This window comes from Onychomys torridus, chromosome 1 (assembly GCF_903995425.1).
Source record: "Onychomys torridus chromosome 1, mOncTor1.1, whole genome shotgun sequence".
In the NCBI taxonomy this organism is placed as follows: Eukaryota; Metazoa; Chordata; class Mammalia; order Rodentia; family Cricetidae; genus Onychomys; species Onychomys torridus.
In genome coordinates, this window is record NC_050443.1 from 127,139,402 (window position 1) to 127,152,882 (window position 13,481).

A 13,481-nucleotide genomic window follows, 5' to 3' on the forward strand; every position below is an offset into this window, starting at 1 on the left:
CTACACGTGACTAGTGCCCACTACAGATATGCAGAATATAAAGTGCATAGCAGTACAGAAAGGCCCTGGGTTCAGCCTTAAAATAATCAGTGGAATTAGGGTCTAGGTCAAAAGAGGATTTAGTGATGGAAAGACAGAACAGTAGATAAAGGGCATTTATAGGTTATTTTATACATCAAACCTCACAGCTTGTTCCTTTGCTTCATTCAGGTCCCAGACTGCAGTTATTTCCTGCCCTATACACTGTATGCCCTTACAGCTTTATTTCTCCTCAGAGCACTCACCACCTTACGTACTTCTAACAGGCTCTTCAAATCTGTGACAGGCCCAGCTCATAACCAAGGGCCAGTGCACAACTTCCATTCACTTCCTGATACTGGCCCTCACAGGGGAATATGCCAAGTGGAGACTAAGCTTTCTCAGCACAGAACCAAAGGCAAGGCCTTTTGAAACTCTTACCTCTCTGAGTCTCTGGTAGTTAGGAGGAAAAAAAATATGAGGAAAATGCTAGAAACAGGGCAGCTGTTAAGGTTTAATATGTGAAGCCGTCAGACTGGGTGCTCAGCTTACAACCAGGAAACCAGCAAGAAGCTGCAGTGGTTTTGTTTCCATAAATGTATTTTTTATTTTTATCCATTTGTTCCCACTGCTTTAAAATAGAAAACTAGCTAGGTAATGGTGGTGTACACCTGCAATCCCAGACCTCGAGGGTGAAAGCAGAAGGGTCAGGAGTTCAAGGTCATTTCCACATCCTGAGCCAGCTGAAGTTAGAGGTACACCCAAATTACCTGGAATATGTGGTGCTAAGGATCAAACTAGGGACTTCCTGTATGCTAGGCAAGCACTCTATCAACTGAGCTACATCTCCCCTTCCCACATTTATCACTTTTAAATTTTGAGGCTGGCCTTGGGGTTCTGACCATCTTGCTTTCCCAGCTTCCTGAATAGCTGTGATTACAAGGCCTGTGCCACCAGGTCTATCTATTTCAAGGGATGTCACAAAGGAATTCATCATTCGCCTTTCTTTACCTGATAATGTACAAACAGATTCCGAAGCCACGGGTTTGCAACCTTTGCCATTGATTAGCTGGGTAATTTAGGACAAGATGCAGAATTCTGTATGTTGGGTTCTCACTGTAAAATACAGTGATGGCCTTACAGGATGCTGCAAGACTGAATGGGTGAACATGGAAGCCCGGGTGAACATGGAAGCCCCGGCGCACTGCTGAGCAAGTAGCTAGTGCCTAATGTTAGCTATGGTTACTCACTGCGCTGCCAGTCTCGGCACACCTACAATGGAAAACAGACGAGCAAAAGTTTGCTACAGAGAAATAAAGATTTGTTTCCTTTTTGTATTGTTGCTAATAGAGTAGAAAATTAATATTGGGGGATTGGAAAGGAATTTTTAACTAAATTTCTTTAAAAAACTTGTACTTAGAGCCAGGTGTGGTGGCGCACACCTTTAATCCCAGCACTGGGGAGGCAGAGGCAGGCGGATCTCTGTGAGTTCTTGGTAAGCCTGGTCTCAGAGTGAGTTCCAGGGCTACACAGAGAAACTTTGTCTTGAAATTCAAAACAAAACAACCAATTTTATTTAAAGATTTTATTATTTGTATTTCACGTGTAATCTGTGCTATGTACTGTCTGTGTGTGCAGTTTCCTTGGAGGCCAGAAGAGGACTCTGGATCTTATGGGAACTGTAGTTACAGATGGTTCTTAGCTGCCGTGAAGGTGCTGGGAATCAAAGCCCTGTCCTCTGGAAGAGCAGCCAGTGCTCTTAACTACTGAGCTGTCTCTATTCTCATGAGTTATTTCTGTTTCTGATGCAGAGCCTCTGTCTTGAGAATACTTACGTTGCTGGTGAATTACAAGCGACTCCTCCCTACTTCCCAGTCTTCTGTAACACGGCTGTGATGGTCATTCTTGTTTGTCAGTCTGACTACATCAGCTTAACTAAAATCCACGTAGCTAGGTACACTTATGAAGGGTTTTTTCATTTCAAGTGGGAAGACTCACTTTTAATATGGATTTTTTGAGATGGGAAGATCTACCTTTAATCTGGGCCCCATGTTCTGTTGGCAGCCTATATAAAGGACATGGAAGAAAAAGCTTTAGATCTTTGCCTGTTCTCCCTCTGGCTGGCAAGTCTATTCCCTCATTGGCATTAAAACTTACTTTTTTGAGATTCTGATGGACTCTGAAGACCAGCTAAGATGTCCAGCCTCATGGACTGAACAACTACTGTATTCTTACGTCTTCTGTTGGCAGATAGCTGATGTTAGACTAGCTGAACCAGAGCAGGCAAGCCATTTTAATAAATCCCCTTCTCTCTCTCTCTCTCTCTCTCTCTCTCTCTCTTGTGTGTGTGTGTGTGTGTGTGTGTGTGTGTGTGTACACTCACACATTTTTTTTCATTCTATAAGTTCTGTTTCTCTAGCAAACCCTGACTAATACAGTGGCCATACTACTTTTAAAAAATGTTTAAAGCACTTGGGAGGCAGAAGCAGGCAGATCTCTGTGAGTCTGAGGCCAGGCCAGGATCCAAAGCTACACAGTCTTGAAAAATAAAAACAATAAACAAACAAACAAACAAAAAACAAACAAGAGAGAAGATGTGCAAACTCTGTAGTCAAGTGCTCACCTCTCGGGCATGCTCTAAAACACTTGGATCCTGTACTGCCGCCCCCTGTCTGCATCAGGCCCCCTTCCTGGCAGAGCAGCCGGAAGCACTGCGTCCAGCAGCAGTTCCCCATCGCATGCGGCCCAGGCACCACCCGCGGCATTGTTCCATCCAGGGGACCTCCGCTAAGGCGGCCGTTATTGCAGTAGCCTCGAGGGGCCACGCGAACGAACAGAAAGAGCACAGTGCCACAAGGGAGCAACTCCAGGAACCCAGGCCAGGCCCAAGGCATTGTTTTTTTGTTATTATTGAAAAAAGAAAAAGAAAAAAAAAAGATTTTCTATCTCTTGCTAGAGATTAAAGGAAGCTAGCTGCAGTAACCATAATACACCAAAAGAGGGAGCTGCCGTGGCTCATGGCAGTCTCATGAGCCGGAAGAAGCCATCCCTCTGCAAATTTCAGTCCGGAGCAGCAGCAGTGACCCTTGCTGATTTCCCGATCCATTTATTTGCTGTATTACCAAATTTAGGCAATGAGTTTGATTTTAACCTATTATCCCCAAGGGTCAACAGAATTTAATCTACTCTCTCAAGCAGAATTCTCTGTGTAGTCCTAGAACTTACTCTGTAGCCCATGCTGTCCTCAAATTCAGAGATCCGCCTGCCTCTGCCTCCCGGATGTTGGGACTTAAGGCGTGCGCCACCCCAGCATCCTTTTTGTTATTGTTGTTGCTGTTTCTCGAGCCAGGGTTTCTCTGTAGCTTTGGACCCTGTCCTGGAACTCACGCTATTGACCAGGCTGCCCTCGAACTCACAGAGATCTGCCAGAGATCTGTCTGCCTCCCTAGTGCTGGCGTAAAGGCGTGCACCACCACCGCCCAGCTCCACCCAATCATTCTTTATTTTTTTAATTTATTTATTTATTGTGTATACAGAAGAGGGCACCAGATCTCATTACAGATGGTTGTGAGCCACCATGTGGTTGCTGGGAATTGAACTCAGAACCTCTGGAAGAGCAGATGGTGCTCTTAACCTCTGAGCCATCTCTCCAGCCCTATCCTATCATTCTTAAAGGTAGAAAATGCTTATTCTGAAAAAGAAGTAAAACTGACAAAACTCCAACTCTTAACTTCATTTTTAAAGAACAGTTCAGAATTTACACGTTTTATTTTCTTTGCAGTCTTTTGTTTGTTTTAACCTGCCAACATTCAATACATCTAAGAAAATTCAGGTGGGGGAATTTCGTCAGGCTGGGTGGCTAGGTTGGTTGACTAGTTTATAGAGTAGGGTCACCAACTAGTGATCTTCCTCAGTTCCCTGAGTGCTGTGATCACAGTCCTTTGCTACCTGCTTGGCTAAAGACAGGCCTTGACTACAAAAGGTAACAATGGTCATTAATAAAGAGGAATGCTAGCCAGGCATGGTGGCAGAGTAGGCGGATGTCTGAGTTTGAGGCCAGACTTGTTTACAGAGTGCATTCCAAGAAAGTCAAAGCAACAGAAAGAAAGCCTGTGGAATGCTCAATGACAGGTACTTGCCTTTAACCATGCTAGGGTCAAAAGTTCATAATATAGTCACCAAGTATATGTACAATATGGACATCCTCTCAACTCCATCAGTGTATAGAAAAGACCACAGTCCTGAAAGTTCCCTAATGTACCTTTCTGATTCTGGAGTTTGGACCCTGACTCCCCCCCCCCCCCAGCCCATTGGTTATAAGGCAGATCCCCAGAGTGGCAGCTTTAACAGGGAGGCAGGGAGGTGAGGCCTAGTGGAGGTCTTAGGTTATGGCGTATTGAGGAGACCGTGGGACAGTTTTCTTCTTTTGTGCCCTGGCCATAAGGTTGGCAGCTTTGCTTCAGCCTACAATGGTGATGCCACAGGCCCAAGAGCAACAAAGTCAACTGTGAGCCAAACAAATCTTTTCTGTTATTTCAGCAGACTAACCCAAAAGTCAACACTTCAAGAGCAACCACTACCGTCTCTCCACGCTCTGCTCCAGTTCTTTTACTCTACAGACCCACACAGATGTAAGTGACATAGTTCACATTATTTTATGCTGCCCTTTTCACTGAGCATAACTTCTGAGATTTGTTTATACTGATGCAAGCACCAAAAAAACAGCCATGTCTGGCTATCGAGATGGCTCAGCAGCTAAGACCACTTGCTGCCAAGTCTGGCAGACTTGGGTTCCATCCCTGGGACCCATATGACAGGAGTAGAGGACTGACTCCACAAGCTGACCCATGACCACACACAGACTATGTCAAGGGCATTTGTCCCCTTACTGATAAATTACTATTTCCAGCTTCACAACATTATTACTAAAATGGCCGGGAAGAAAAATCTTTGTGAAAGAGTTTTTCATTCTTCTACAGTAGAGTTGCTAGTTCACAGGACAAAAGGGTATTGTTTTTTAAGAATCTGCCCAAATTTCCTTACACTGTCAGCCACAGTCCATGAGACTCATTGCTCTACCACGTCACCATCACTGGGGATTGTGTTGAAATTTAGCCATTAGAATGTATGGCTAGTGGTAAAGCTACACAGTGAAACCTCGTCTTGAAAAACCAAAACTAAACTAAAAATAAAATGTATGGATAGTTGTGGAGGCCCAAATTACTCAGAGTCCAAGAATCTGAGCTTGCTTTACCCAGCAGGGCTGCATAAGGGGATGACTGGACTACAGGCATGGTTACCAGGTGTTTGGAAGGGTCTGCACTTGGCTGTGCAGTGTGCTTTGATCTAGCAAGGGGGAGGTCTTTTGTCCCACTCCTTGGCATTGTTAAAAAAGCCCTTTTGAATAAATGGAAAGGGCCTTTGGGTATTGCCCCAGGTCCTCCCAAAGCTACCCTGTGTTTTTCTCTTTCCTCTCGTCATCTACATCTCTTTCTAACATTTATCCCTCTCCTCTCCTCATAGGAACCCTGGAAAAGATGGGAGTAACTGTTTAAATTGTGTGAGATTGAATGTTGGACACATTTACACTGTCTTTTTATGAACTTTAAATGAACTTACCCGTCATTTGTGTAAAGTTCTTTTGGGAAATGTCATTAATCTGTTCAGTCCAGTTTCTGATAGTCTAACAGATATACTATGGCAAGTATTTTCTCAAAGCAGTGCTTACTAGTAATGCCTTTCATTATGCAAAAATTAAAAATTAATTTTGATGAAGTCTAACTTATTTTGACTTTAGTGCACCCAATGACCTAAGAACCCATTGCCTAGTCCCAAACCATGGCAATACTCTTTTTTTCTCTCCCTTTCAAACAGAGCTTTGCTATTCAGCCCGGGCTGAAGTCAGTCCTCTTACCTAACCTTAGGTATATGCCACCACCCTGGCTTTGTAAGATTATTTTTTTAAGTTCTTATTTACTGATTGATTTTCAATTAACTTTGCATACCATGTGATGTTAGGACTGGTGGGCAACATGCTAAGACGCCACTTAAGACTGTCCCTTGGTTTACATGTCCTGTATAGAATGCTCTCCTGTCCTCAGATATGGAAAGATCCTGTGATCAGGCTAGGCTAGTCACTGAAGTAAGCTACCACATGAGAGGACTAGAGACTAGCACCTAAGAGAAGGTCCGAAGCTGAACATGTCCACCACTCCAAAGTGCACAGGCGACAGCAAGTAAGAGTGGAGAGCCAGGGTGAAAGAGATGGTTCAACCACTAGAAGTGCTGCTTCTGCAGAGGACTGGATTTCAGTTCCGAGCACCGACATGCAGTGGCTCACAAGCCCAGAGATTCTGGTCCCCTTTTCTGCCCTTTGCAGGTACCTGCACTCATGTGTACAAAACACACAGACACACATAGGTTTTCTGCTTGTTTTTGAGACAGGATATCACTACGTAGACCAGGCTGTCCCTAAACTCAGAGATCCACCTGTCTCTGACTCCTAAGTGCTGGGATTAAAGGTGTGTGCCACCATGCCTAGCCCTAAATCTTTTTTTCAAAATTACCTAAAATTTTAAAGTGTGTGTGTGTGTGTGTGTGTGTACATGAATCCAAGTGGCTGGTAAAGCCACAGTTACAGGTGGTTGTAAGTCACCCAATGTGGGTGCTGGGACTGAACTTGGGTCTCTGCAAGAACAGTGCATGCTCTTAACCACTAAGCTACCTCTCCAGCCATCTTCCACCATCTCTTACCAAAATAAATAAAAATATAAAGTGGAACAGCAAGCAGTATTTTCATCTCGGAGCCATCTTCCCAGCTCCTATTCTGTTTCTTGAGACAAGATTTCTCTATGTGTAGCCCTGGCTATCCTGGAACTCACTCTGTAGACCAGGATGGTCTTGAACTCAGAGAGCTGCCTGCATCTGCCTCCCCAGTGCTAAGATTAAAAGTATGTGCCACCACTGCCAGGCTTTCTAGCATGTCTTAAAAATATTGGTTAATTAAAAAACATGTGGGTGCTGGGTATCAAACCTTGGTCGTTTGCAACAAGTATTCTAAGCCACCAAGTCATCTCTCCAGCCCTTCTGAGTTAAATATAATTTTAAATGGAATTGTTTTGGTATGGGGTGTTGGCAGAGTCCAGTAGCCCAGGCTACTCTCAAACTCAAGGTCTTCCTCCTTTAGCTTCCCAAGTGCTGGAACTATGCATGCACTACTCTTCCTGATTTGCAACTCCCTATCCCTCTTCATAGTCTTTAAAGAGCATTGGACCTCTTGGAGCTGGAGTCATAGGTGATTGCTGACTCATTTGTCTGTAGTTCTGGTTGTGCACAATATGCCTTATTACTTACATTTTGAACATTAACCAGTGTCTTTCCTGTAATTTTGTTAAATTCATTTATCAGTGCTAGTGGTTGTTTTATAGATTCTGTAGGATGGATTCCTTCCTTCTTTTATGCTCTATTTTTTTTTTTCCTTTTAGAGTTATTTGTAAGTGTACTTTCTATATGTGTGCTCCAAGTGAGTGCAGGTTACCTGTGGAGGCCAGAGTTAGATCCCTCTGGAGTTCTACTTACAGGCTGTTATGATCTGCCTGACATGGGTACTGGGAACTAAACTTGGGTCTTCTACAAGAGCAGCAAGAGCTCTTAGTTGATGAACCACCTTTCTCTAGTCCATTGTTGTTTTTTCTCAAATAGGGTTTCATGATGTAGCACAAGCTGGGATTGAGCTCGCTGTCATGCATAAAAGACAGAGTACAACTTGTGGGAGTTGGTTCTCTCTTCCTATCATGTGGGTTTTGGGGGACTGAACTCAAGTTGTCAGGCTTACCAGTCTGACAGTCTTGGCCTCGAATTCTTGATTCTTTTGCCTTTGCTGCTTGATGAGACTGATGTCATTTTCTTTCTGGAAAACTTCCTTTAGCATTTTTGTAGTCTGGATTGTCCATAACAAATTCCCTTAATCCCACATCTAAAAAACCACTTTTATTATTTATTAAAGACTTGTTTTTATTTCATGTATAAGAGTATTTGTGTGTATGTATGTGTACCACATTATGTGCAGTACCCAGAGAGTCCATAAGAGGCCATCCTCTGCAGGAACAACCAGCCCCTTGATTTTATTTTTATTTTTCCATTACTTAATACAGAAATCTGGGTTAAAGCTGAGCATGGGGCACATCCCAGCACTTGGAAGGTGGGGGCAAGAGAGAAGGATAAAAATATCCCCTGATGAACTTTTTTTTTTTTTTACATTTTACAAATCTCCCTCAGGGCTATGCTCTTTCACGGTGATCAGATTAAGTGTAGTCTAGTAAGATGATTTATGGCAAATGCCTGCTTTGGCTTGGTGAAGATGCTGGAGTCTGAGTAGTTATGTAGCAGTCACATGGGCATTGCTTGTCATCCTGGATACAAGGACTTAACAAGTATTCTTGGATGGCAACTCTGCGCTTTGATAGTTGTGGAAGAGTTCAGTACTTCCTGCATGAGTGTGCTGACAGCTGGAAGCTGACCTATGGCATCTTCCTGTGTGTGTCCTTTTGCAGCAACCAACTGTCAGGAGTAATGTTATCAGTTTCTAAGCCCACAGAGTCCTATCAGTAAGTCTGGGAGTGGTCTCGAGACTCCTGACACCTATTCCATTCCAAGGTTGTCCTTGGACTTACCAAAGTAGGTGACTGCTGAGCTATTTTGGCCAGTCAGTGTGTGTGTGTTTCATAGACTAGGAAACCTGTGATCACTTTATCTTCAAAAAGCTCTTCTCTGGTCTCTGTGGGAATCCTATTGTTTAATATTTTGATTATCCCACAGATCCTTGAATTTCTGGTGGTATTTTTTTCTCCCTTGTTCTTCAGGTTGTGTAATTCCCTGTTTATCATCAAATTCACAGATCCCTTCCTCCACCATCTTCATTTTGCTATTAAGGTCACTTAATGAATTACAAACTTTATTTGTTCTAGGGTTTCCTCTAGGCTATTTCTGTTTCTATTTTTAAGGCTGAAATTTCCTTTATTTTCATTCAATACAAACATTTTCCCTCCACTTTGCTGGGTGGCTGTAATAACCTCTCTTTCCTTCTCCAGGGTTCACTAGCTATCTTGGCCCTCACTATATAGACCAGGTTGATCTTGATGTAATTCTAATATACAAACTTAGTTTATATAAATCCCTTTTCTCCAGACTGGATTATATTTTTCTGGTTTTTAAAAGGTTAGTTTGGGTTCCATTCTAAACACCACAACTAACATGTTTTACAGGTGGTGTATTTATTCTGTTATAGTCCTCTAGAGTATGCATTAAAAAAATTATTTACCTAGGTAATTTTAATCCCAGCACTCAGGAAGCAGTCAGATGGATTTCTATGAGTTCAAGGTCATAGAGAGCGCTAGAACAGCCAGGGCTACACAGAGAGACCCTGCCTCAACATCCCCAACACAAATAAATAGCCTCTGCAATAGGGCTTATAACCACGGAGCCCGGGAGAGTATTATTTTTTGGGGGGGTTGCTTTAAGCATGCCATAATATTTCTTTAAACCCAATTTGCAAACTCTTGTCTCTGGTCAGAAGATAAAGTCATGGCTCAGTTCTTTCATCTTTAGCTGGTTGGCCTAGACCGCTCACGCACACTCGTAGGTCAGAGATTAGAAAGAAGCTTATACAGACATTACTTTACAGAAAGAATTTGACTTTCATCTTCTAGATATCTCTTTTCCAGATCCTTCTATTTCTAGTCTTTGAGAGTGAATTAAGTTATCTTCTCTCAGTTTTCTCCAACTGTCAAGTCCCAACTTCAGCCTATTTTTCTGGTTACAAGCAGTAAAAATGGATTGAATTTAATTGTTCAAATATATTCCATTCCTCCTTGAAAGTGTTAACTCTTTCAGAATCTGCTTGTTTCTGTATGTTCTACATTGCCTTCAGGTCTTTTTCTTTTAATTTAAAATTTTTGTTCAAAGTATAGTCATGTGCAGGAAGTCTGGGTCCAATAAAAGCCTACTTGGCTATAATAAAAAAAACAAATGTGACTTTATTTTAAAATTTTATCTAAAGATTTTTTTCTAGGGCTGGAGAGATAGCTCAGAGGTTAAGAGCACTGGCTGCTCTTCCAGAGGTCCTGAGTTCAATTCTCAGCAACCACATGGTGGCTTGTATATAATGGGATTTTATTTCTATGGCATACAGGAGTACATGCAGGTAGAGCATCATATACACAAAGTACATAAATAAACAATTTTTTTCTTTTTTTGAGACAGAGTTCCTCTGTGTAGCTTTAGAGCCTTTCCTGGAACTCACTCTGTAGCCCAGGTTGGCCCTGAATTCACAGAGATCTGTCTGCCTCTGCCTCCTGAGTGCTGGGATTAAAGGCCTGCGCCACCACTGCCCAAGCTTATAAACAAATCCTAAGATTTTATTTCTAATTATGTGAACATGTTTACGGGTATCATATGTACACACCTTGTGAAAACAAAAAGTTGATGCATTTTACCAAAATGGTTTACATCTTTAAAAATATGGTCATAAAATAACTGACAAGATTTTTAATTTTAAATTTGTAAAGATAGCCAGGCAGTGGTGGCGCATGCCTGTAATCCCAGCACTCGGGAGGCAGAGCCAGGTGGGTCTCTGTGAGTTCGGGGCCAGCCTGGTCTACAAAGCGAGTTCCAGGATAACCTCCAAAGTTACAGAGAAACTCCTGTCTTGGAAAAAACAACAATAACAACAACAACAAAACAAAAACAAAAACAAAAACAACTTGTAAAGATAACCTTTAAGCTTCTAACTATATGTCAATCTGCCTTAACTATCATCTAAAAATATTTGCCAATAGCAAAATTTGGTCAGTGAGAAATATCCTTAACTTTCATCTCTCAGTCTAGCTGAAATAGCTCAGCTGGGGGTTACCAATAATTACTATTTACAAAGTTCTTATAACAACACTATAAAACATAGCAAAAAGCCGGGTGGTGGTGGTGGTGGTGGCAGCAGTGGTGGCGACGCACGCCTTTAATCTCAGCACTCGGGAGGCAGAGGCAGGTGGATCTCTGTGAGTTCGAGGCCAGCCTGGGCTACCAAGTGAGTTCCAGGAAAGGCGCAAAGCTACAGAGAGAAACCCTGTCTCAAAAACCAAAAAAAAAAAAAAAACAAAAAAAAAAAGCCAAGTGATGATTTGAGTTTTATACCTGGCATGGTGGAGTAAGAAAACTAGTTGCTTCAAGCTGTCATGATGCAAGTGTGTCCAAGTGTCTGTCTGTCTGTCTCATACACACACAGAGAAAGAGAGAGAGAGAGAGAGAGAGAGAGAAAGAGAGAGAGAATATGAAGAGATATAAAAAAAAAACCCTAAATCTTTAAAGATATAAATTTTAAGGGGCTAGAGAGATGGCTCAGTGGTTAAGAACACTTGGCTGCTCTTCCTGAGGACCTGAGTTTGATTCCCAGCACCCATTTGGTGACTCACAACCATCTTGCTACTCCAACGCCAGGGGGTCGGGGTCCTCTTCTGCTCTCCTCGAGCACCAAGCATGCATGTGGTGCACAGATGCAAACAAATACCCACACATACAAAATACATGCACACACATAAAAAATTAGGGTTTATTTGGTTGTTTCTTTCTTTCTGAGACAGAGTCTCTATAGCTCTGGCTGTCCTGGAATTCACTATGTAGACCAGGCTGGACTGGAACTCACAAAGGTCTGCCTGCCTCTGCCTCCAGAGGGTTAGTATTGAAGGTGCGCGTCAAATTTTAGGGTTTTTCAACAAATAATTATCCAATATCAACCACATGCCAGGCAGGTCCCATGCCACATCTGACTATTAACTATATACTCAACAATGCACTATCATATTTTTCACATTTAATCTTTAAAATACTATTACAATGTTCAATAATTCTTGATTTTAAGATTAAGTAGTATGCCCAGTAGTCTGCCTTTTTTGTTGTTGTTGTTTTGTTTTCAAGACAGGATTTCTTTGTGTAGTCTTGGCTGTCCTGGAACTCAGAGATGTGCCTGCTTCTGCCTCTGGAGTGCTGGGACTAAAGGCGTGTGTCACCATTGCCTGGCTGCCCATGGTCTTTAATAAAGAAATACATTCATAGGAAAATTTGGCATAAAAGTTTATTTTAAATGCAATTCCCTCCCTGCCCCCCCACCCCCAAGACAGTTTCACATATCCTAGGCTTACCTCAAACTTACTATGTAACCAAGGATAACTGAACGCCTGCTTAACCTGCCATGTGTGAGGATTATAGGTGTGTACCATCGTGCCTGACCAAAATCTTAACTTTTGGTGTAATACTACAACTTTTAAGTATGACTTCATTTGCAAACAAGGATCAAGTATCAAAAAAGTTTAAAAACTATGGAAGTCTACACAGCAACTAATACTGTCTATGGAGTAAGGGTAAAAAGCTTGGGTATCATATGTAAGGTCCAGAGCCATTTTTTATGGACAGCTTTGTTTTGTTATCTTGGCTTTGTTTCTGGAAATAGGGTCATAATGTGTAACCCAGGCTAACCTTGAATTCAAGGCAATATTCCTGCTTCAGCATTCTGAGTGCTAGGATTACAAGTATGAACCACAAGGTGGCTATGTGCAGAGCTTTAAATACCCCTTTTCCCCCTTAAACTTTCTGTGGTAGTTTGAAAGAGAATGGCCCCCATAGGCTCATATATTTGAATGCTTGGTCCCTAGTTGGTGGAACTAGATAGTAAGCACTAATAGGTATGGTCTTGTTGGTGGAGGTGTGCCACTGAGGGTGGGCTTTGAAGTTTCAAAAGCCCATGCCAGGGGTTAGGGATTTAGCTCAGTGGTAGAGGGGGTTCGGTCCTCAGCTCTGGAAAAAAAAGAAAAAACAAAAAAACAACAACAACAAAACATGCCACTCCAGTTTGTTCTGTTTCCTGATTGAGTTTCAAATGTAAGCCTCAGCTATTGCTCCAGAGCAATGCCTGCCCACTTGCCTCTGTGCTCTTCACCATGGTAGTCATGAATTCATACTCTGAAACTGTGAGCCAGCCCTTCTTTTATAAGTTGCCTTGGTCATGGTGTCTCTTCATAGCAATAAAAAGTAACCTATTACACTTTGTGAGACAAACAGCATTCAAAACCATTTTACTGGAAGTTACTAACTGCTAGGAAAGGGATAATTTCAAATAAACAGCTGACAAGAAGATCTTCTGGTACTGTCAAATGTTCTGTTGTTTGAGGACTATTCAGTAGGTCTGAAGTGTGAATGAGTTTCTCTTAAGTATTACTCCAAAAGAGCAATATAATAATGGTCACCTACTTTTGGAGCATTAATCCTCTGTGGAACACAGTAAATTAATTAAAAGTTACATTTATTGAGTGTCCCTGCAGGAATTCTTTTATCTTTGGTAACTAAAACTCACAAATCCCTTATTAAAAAAAAAAAAAATCCAAGTGTCCACCAATGTTAACTATCATGGAAATTTT

General features: G+C 42.0%; 1 protein-coding gene across 4 annotated transcripts in view; it reads right to left on the reverse strand.

The window, feature by feature from the left end:
• Nucleotides 1–13,481, reverse strand: part of Rtn3 (reticulon 3) — a 58,304-nt gene that overhangs the window by 12,521 nt on the left and 32,302 nt on the right. The window lies entirely within an intron of this gene.